Here is a 7,615-nt window from a genome sequence, read left to right on the forward strand (position 1 = left end):
TGTGTGTGTGTGTGTGTGTGTGTGTGTGTGTGTGTGTGTGTGTGTGTGTGTGAGGGTAGGTGAGCAGTCATAGAAAAAAGAAAGACAATGGCCAAGATTTTTAAAAATGGATGTCTAAATTGTCCTAAGTCCATATTTAGGCAATAAATATGTGACCTGATTTGTAGAGCTGGTCAGGAAATTATATGTATTCCTACACAAATTTGTGACAAAAGCATTTCTGTTTCTTGTTTGTTTTTGTCAATAAATATTCTTCACACTATCTCAGGTTTCACTGAAAAATTAAAATCCCAAACAAACCCCCAAAACAGCAAACCCCCAAAATGTTTCACAAGAACATTTTTCAAGAAAAAATTCCATTTTGTCTTAAAAGCCATTTTCCATTGAAAAACCTTTCCGTTAGAAAAATGTCAACCAAGTTTACAGGTTTCCAAAAGTGTGGGGCACCCACAAATTCCATTTAAGTCAATGGGAGCTGCTGTGGTTACCCAATAATTTTGAAAATCAGGCCAGTTATGTGGGTGCTTAAATGTGGATTTAGGAACCTAACTTAGCCTCATTTAAAAATTTGTGGTGTGGGAATTTTAAAATATGATTCTGCTTCTACCACAAAGGATGAGGAAGTTGCCCTGAAATTATTTTGGTTTCAGTCTAAAATATTGAATTAAAAGATTTAAATTTAACTGTTCAGATTTATGTTTTATCAAGTTCAGGCCTACAAGTTTGTATTATTGCTCAGTTTCCCTGAGTCTACCAGAATGAGTATCCACTATCATAAGGCAGCTTTTCAGTAGCTTGCTTGAAAAGTAGTCTGTGTATGCATATTCTGGGCAACCAGTCATAACAAAACTTTGTTAAGGGGTTTCGGGAGGTTAGCTTTCGAGAGGTCAAAACATAGTGAACAAGTTGTACTTCATCATCCAAATTAGTTAAATGAAAAAGTATATTCACTGTTCTCTTCAGGAGTGTTCTGTTTATAACGCAGCTTTTCAAATGTCAAAATATTACCAGTGCTTTATACTAGAGCCTGAACAGATTGCAGATATTCTGTGGAAGAAACAGGAAGGAACATTTATCTTGATGGGATACAACCATTTAAGGAAGCCTAATCAAGTAAGGTTCCCAAACATAGGACCCAAATTACACTGAGAAATTAAGCATAGGCTTAAATTTAAGCACATGCATAAATCCCAATGACATCAACGGGACTACTTAAAGTTAAACCCATTCTTAAGTGCTTTGCTGAATTAAGGTCACAAGGAATATATTAATTAGGTATAATGTACTTCACATTTGAGGAATCTACTTTAAATTTTATGTATAGTTTATGTATAATTATTATGGGATAAAGCAAATATATCTAATAGACTTATGATGTATTATTTTTTTTCCACATAGATAGTGGTGACATATTGCCTATGAGTCATGTAGCAAGAAAGGGCCACGAGCAATTTACGAAAGGTCATTATCAATGAAAAGAAATAAAGAAAGGACCAAATACATTGCTGGTATAATTCTACTACAATCAAAGGAGTTACTTCAGAGATTAATTGGGACAAATGGGTCTATCTTCAATCAGCTCAATTAACCTTTTGCTCTGCAACATACATTTTTGATTATTTGCTGTAGGTTATTTTTAGAGCTGGTTGAAATTCAGACTTTCCATTCTCTGGGAAATTCAGACATTTAAAACAAACAAACAAACAACCCTGCTGGGATTCAGAACAAAAAGCAGGCATTACAAAATTCCCCACAAAATGGATATTAAAAAAAAAAAGCATAATGGTTCATTTAGGGAAAGAATTGAAAAGTGAAATCTTTAGTTTTGAAAATGCTTCCAGGGCTTCCAATCTCCCTGGTTACATAGCAGCCCTCCAGGCTTCCATTTTGATTTTCCTGATGGAAAAATCTTGATCTTGCAGAAACTGTATTTTCCATCACAAAATCCTTCCTATGGAAATTTATTATTTGTATTATGCTTGTTCTATAACGGTGTCTTTACCTACCCCTTGAACAGATGTATTACTGTCCTTCAATAAGGACAAATACAAAGTACTCCAGTTAGAAAAGAACAATCAGTTGCACATATACAAAAGGAAAAAGACTGCCTAGGAAGGAGTACTATAGAAAGGGATCTAAGGGTCATAGTGGATCACGAGCTAAATATGACTCAACAGTGTACCACTGTTTCAAAAAAAGCAAACATCGTTCTGGAATGCATTAGCAGTAGTGCTGTAAACAAGACACAAGAAGTAATTATTCCACTCTATTCAGTACTGACTAGGCCTCAACTGGAACATTCTGTCCAGTTCTGGGTACCACATTTTGGAAAAGATGTGGACAAATTGAGAAAGTCCAGAGAGAGCAACAAAAATGATTAAAGGTCTAGAAAATATGACCTATGAGGGAAGATTGAAAAAACTGGGTTTGGTTAGTCTGGAGAAGAGAAGACTGAGAGGGGACATGATAACAGTTTTCAAGTACATAAAAGGTTGTTACAAGGAGGAGGGAGAAAAATTGTTCTCCTTAATCTCTGAGGATAGGACAAGAAGCAATGGGCTTAAATTGAACCAAGGGAGGTTTAGGTTGGACATTAGGAAAAACTTCCTAATTGTCAGGGTGGTTAAGCACTGGAATAAATTACTTAGAAAGGTTGTGGAATCTCCATCATTGGAGATTTTTAAGAGTAGGCTTGACAAACACCTGCCAGGGATGGTCTGGATAATACTTAGTCCTACCATGAGTGCAGGGGACTGGACAAGATGACCTCTTAAGGTCCCTTCCAGTCCTACAATTATATGATTCTATGGTCTATGATTCCTTGCTCCTCTAAACATACTTTTCTGCATTGGCTTACTTGTCCTTGTGATCCGTTCAAACTGGGTTATGCAGAATTTAGAGGTGAACGAACTATTTACCAAAATTGAAACATGAGTTACCCAGATAAAAAAAAATGAACAGGAGATAAATAACATTTGTAAATTAATTTAATTTTGCTTTAAACATAATTGTTTTCTGAAGATTTCTTTTTATTGCACAATAACTTACACGGGTGCAGAATCAGATCTTTAAAAAAATGTTCTTACCTAAGTTGTACGTTTTAGATTATTTAAATTGTATTCTGAAATACAATTTGTTTGTTTACTTTTTTGCATTTCCCTCCATTTGAACTATGATAATTGCCAAATCAGTTTCAATGTGTTTATAGCCAGTTTCTAGTCAATTTCACTCTGACTATAGAGCAAAAAAATTAGCAATATTCAATATTGCAATAAAAATTAGATATTTTGGTTACAAACAGTTCAAGGGAATATTTAATTCCCAATAACAAATGTATTTACTTGGAATTTTTTTAAGAAGGAAATATTTCTATTGATCTTAAGTTTTGTAAATACTATTTCCCCATTAAAATAGGAATTTAGAAACAACAGAACACTGGGATAAAGAATAATTAATTTGCTGTTTGCCATTAGGCAGGCTCAATTCTCCTACATTATAGTGAAATTCAGAGCTTAAATGGATTTAAGGGGTAAATTGGCCTTGTGTGGGTCCTCTGCCCAGCATTGAATTTCACACCCTTGTAAATGTTCACTGTAGTATTACTAGAAAAATACACTCAGCACGCCAGAGAGTCATACATGGATGGAAGCCAGCATTTACAGGAAGGAATAAAAAGGAAAGATAGCTCTTCAAGTACTTGAAAAAGGAGAAATCTAAAATTTAACTTAAAATGACTTATGTGCCCTCACACACTATCCTGAAGCATTTGATATTTATCCCAATCCTTTATTAACTAATATTTATTATTGTTGTTATTTAAACATTTAAATAGTTATATGCACATTTGTTGTTTTCAACTATTTATAAAGTAATGATTGTAACATTCTTTATTATACCTACTGTATAATGTATCTTTTATATTTGCTATAGTTCAGCTAATTCATTATTGCTATTTTTATTGTAATTCAGACATTCAGACCTATTTAAAAAGTGAAGTTATTGAAATAGCACCTTAACAAAGCAAGTGGCATTGCAAGCTATGATGTTTCTTAATTTCAAGAGTGTTATTATTCCTGGCATGAACCCATGAATTATTAAAAAAATCTGATTAATACTAATAGTCTTGATTTCTTCACGTGATTGTAATATCAATTGGTGAATCTGTTCTATTACCTCATCACAGTTAGAAGTGCCATGGATTGATTTTTACATAGGGCTTTTAAGTATCCCGTGCTGCAAAATTGACACAGTACATCTGTCCAAAAAAATTAACTTGAAAAATGCTTTCCCCCTGATCTAGTCATACAGATTTCAGAGGCCATCAACATTAGCATTGTTTTCATTGTCACTGATGTCATTGCTTCAAATTGCAAAATGAAGCCCATCTTGTAAAGGTTATGCCATCAAATGTCCAGTTTGTCTATTTTTTTCTATTGGATTTTCATGAAAACTAATGGAATGTTACCTCTATTATTTTTACTTATCTATTCCTATAATAACGCAGGCATTTAAATTATGTATATCCTTGAAACTAAATAACACACTAAATGCAGATGAAGTCGTGAAAAAATTCAAATGAAGAAGAGTGCTAACTTCAAATAAAGGCCATTTTGTGGACAATGGGAGTTCATAGACTCTAAGCATAGTCCTCACTCGCCATCATCAAAAGAAATGCCCACATGGATAGTTTCAGAGTAGCAGCCGTGTTAGTCTGTATCCACAAAAAGAACAGGAGTACTTGTGGCACCTTAGAGACTAACAAATTTATTAGAGCATAAGCTTTCGTGGGCTACAACCCACTTCTTCGGATGCATATATGGATAGTGTGACTGTTGGCTGGTTGTCTGTAAAAGAGCTATAAAATGGATGTCCAGGAATGATCTTGCATCTCTGGACTGTTTGGGTTCCAACAGGGTGGAAATACTGAGCCAGTGGACAGAGATCCACAGAGTTATTCTGCGTAAACCTGAAAGACTTCTGGAGACTGGCAGATTACTACATCTCTGCTAACATTTGTACCTACAACTTTGATTCATCTGTTAATGTATTTTACCTGCTTTGACTTCTCAATAGCTCTTATTTCTTTTTCATAGCTAATCAATCTTTTATTTAGTTTACTATAGAATTTGCTACCAGCATTTTTTCTGGGGTAAGATCTGGAGTGCCAATTGATTTGGGTAAGTGACTGATCCTTTGGGATTGGGAGTAACCTGATGCAGTGTGATTTTTGGTTTATATGATCTTTTATCACAAAGTTCAGTTTGTCTAGGTGGCAAGGCACACTGGCAGGCTCCGTGGTAAGACTGACATAGTGATCCAGGAGTTCACATTTGTTACTTGGTGAAATCTAATTAGAGATTATACCACCAGTTTGGGGTGTCTGCCCTATTTTCTGACAGATTAAAGACAGATTCCAGGTTGAGTTTCTAGGTTAAGCCCAGAAGAGAGGAATGGTACAGTTTGTAGATCACAGGGCTCATGGTAGTTGTAGGTGATGAGGCAAGATATGCTGGAAGACAGAGTGCTGCATACAAGGAGCTCCCGCTACTCAGAAAATGGAGAGACCTAGAGGGGCAGGAGCTCTGCATTTCTGTTGTAAAAGGGCCCTGCCAGATCCTCTCAGAGAGCAAACCTGAGAAGAAATAGGAGCAAAGGTAGTCTCTCCAGATAGTGTCTTGGAAGTAGCCTGCATGGTGGTGGCATCTGTGGCTGCTGAAGGAGCTGAGTGGGAAGCTGTATGGGTGGAGAAGAAATCCTGAAAGGGGAAGTTTGGTATTTCAGACTGTTTCTTAGGGAGGTCTGGAAAGTGTGGAGAATACTAGGAGCTAGTGAGGGAAGTGGATTTAGGCAAGTCAGAATATAGGAGCTTGTAGTGTGACTCAGGCCCTCTTTTCCTTTTTTGGCATCCAAAAGCATAGCTTCTGGTGGAGGGTAGCTAGAAGCATCAAGGGGAAAAGCTAAAGTGTTGCACAGACCCTGCATGCATGTAACCCAGGGAGAAAGACAGACTATGTGAAGATATGGTTTGATTTGGACTCTTGTTAGCCTCCAGAGGAGTGCAGTTCTTATTTAGTAGGACTGCTGAACACAAAACAAGGGCACAGGTCCTTTAAATCTATGGGAGGAATGAGAGCTGAGGAAGCTGCACAGCGTGTCAGATAACAATAAGGTAGGATTCCTGTTTTCACTTGCGTCTGACGAAGTGGGCATTCACCCACGAAAGCTTATGCTCCAATACATCCGTTAGTCTATAAGGTGCCACAGGACTGTTTGTTGTTTTCACTTGGTCACACTCAGTAATGAGAATACTCCATGCAAATCCTCTGCATATTAATGCAAGCAAAGCCCCCTGTGTGTTTTATGTGTGTATGTAAAGCTGGTGTCATTTATCTGATTTGTATTACAGATGTTGGTCTTTCATAGTGAAATGGCTCTCACCAATTCAATGAAATGATACACTAATATATGGAAGCTCTGCTAGTTTAAGATTAGAGCATAGCAATGTTCTTAAACAGTGATTTTCTGATCATTTTACAGTTAAGTACTGAAAAGTAGTGAGGATAATCTAACTACATGTTGCAATATCTGCTGTGAATCTGTAATTACACTAAAAGAAATCAACTCAGAAGGGACTTTGGGTGAAATTCACTCCCACGCAAGGTGTCAGCACAATTTAAATCTTCTCTTCAGCTCTATTTTGAATGTTTCATTGGGGTGAAGGCCTTCTGTTGGTCCTCTGCATAGGCCTGAATTTCACCCATGTTGCATAAAATACAATTAGCTATCATAATTAAAATAGTAGTAAGAATTAGGGCTGTTGTTTAATCACAGTTAACTCATGTGATTAACTAAAAAAAAATCATGATTAAAAACATTAGTCATGCTAGTCTCCCCTCTGCATTCCAGTCAAACTCTTTCCTCCTCCTGCTGCCTGCCAGCCAGTAGCAGGGCCACTGAGAGCACACAGTTGTGGTTTGCAGTGCCACAGAGCCTCCTGGCAGCAAGGAGGAGCAATTGCAGAAAAAAAAGAGTCCACCTCAGTCCTGGGCTGTAGCACACTCAGTGAAATATGCGGGGGTGGGGTTGCCATGCTCAATAGAGATTGAAAGTGTGGAGAATTTGGCTGGTAACTTCTAACAAGCCTGTACTGTGTGACCTGGTGATTCCCAGCCCTGGTTCTGCCCACGTATTTGCTGGACACATCGAGGCAAAATGGACAGGTCCCCCACAATATAGACACAAGCCTAGAGCTCAATGTCAATGCTTCTGAGTCAGAGAGTTATGGACTGCTGGTTGGCCTGCATGGGCTCTGATGCCAAGCAAGACCTGTGTGCCTTGGGTATAAGAAGCCCTAGGAATTGCAACTTCTGGGAAATCAAGATATGCTCACAACACCACTCTGAGAGGTGATAATCAATTCTGATGCACAATTGAATAAGACTGTCCAAACTGCATGGAGGCTGCACCCGGGCAAGCTCAGTTAACCCCAGGCGTAAATGGTGGTCCTGGGTTCCCTCATTCCACCTAATGTCAGAAACCAAATGACAAAATTCAGCAGTGTACTTGGCTATGGGACACCCCCCCCCCCATAAGGCCTGAAGGGTTGCCTCAGTGG

Source organism: Terrapene carolina, unplaced genomic scaffold (genome assembly GCF_002925995.2).
Source record: "Terrapene carolina triunguis isolate 2854851 unplaced genomic scaffold, T_m_triunguis-2.0 Scaffold21, whole genome shotgun sequence".
Taxonomy (NCBI): Eukaryota; Metazoa; Chordata; order Testudines; family Emydidae; genus Terrapene; species Terrapene triunguis.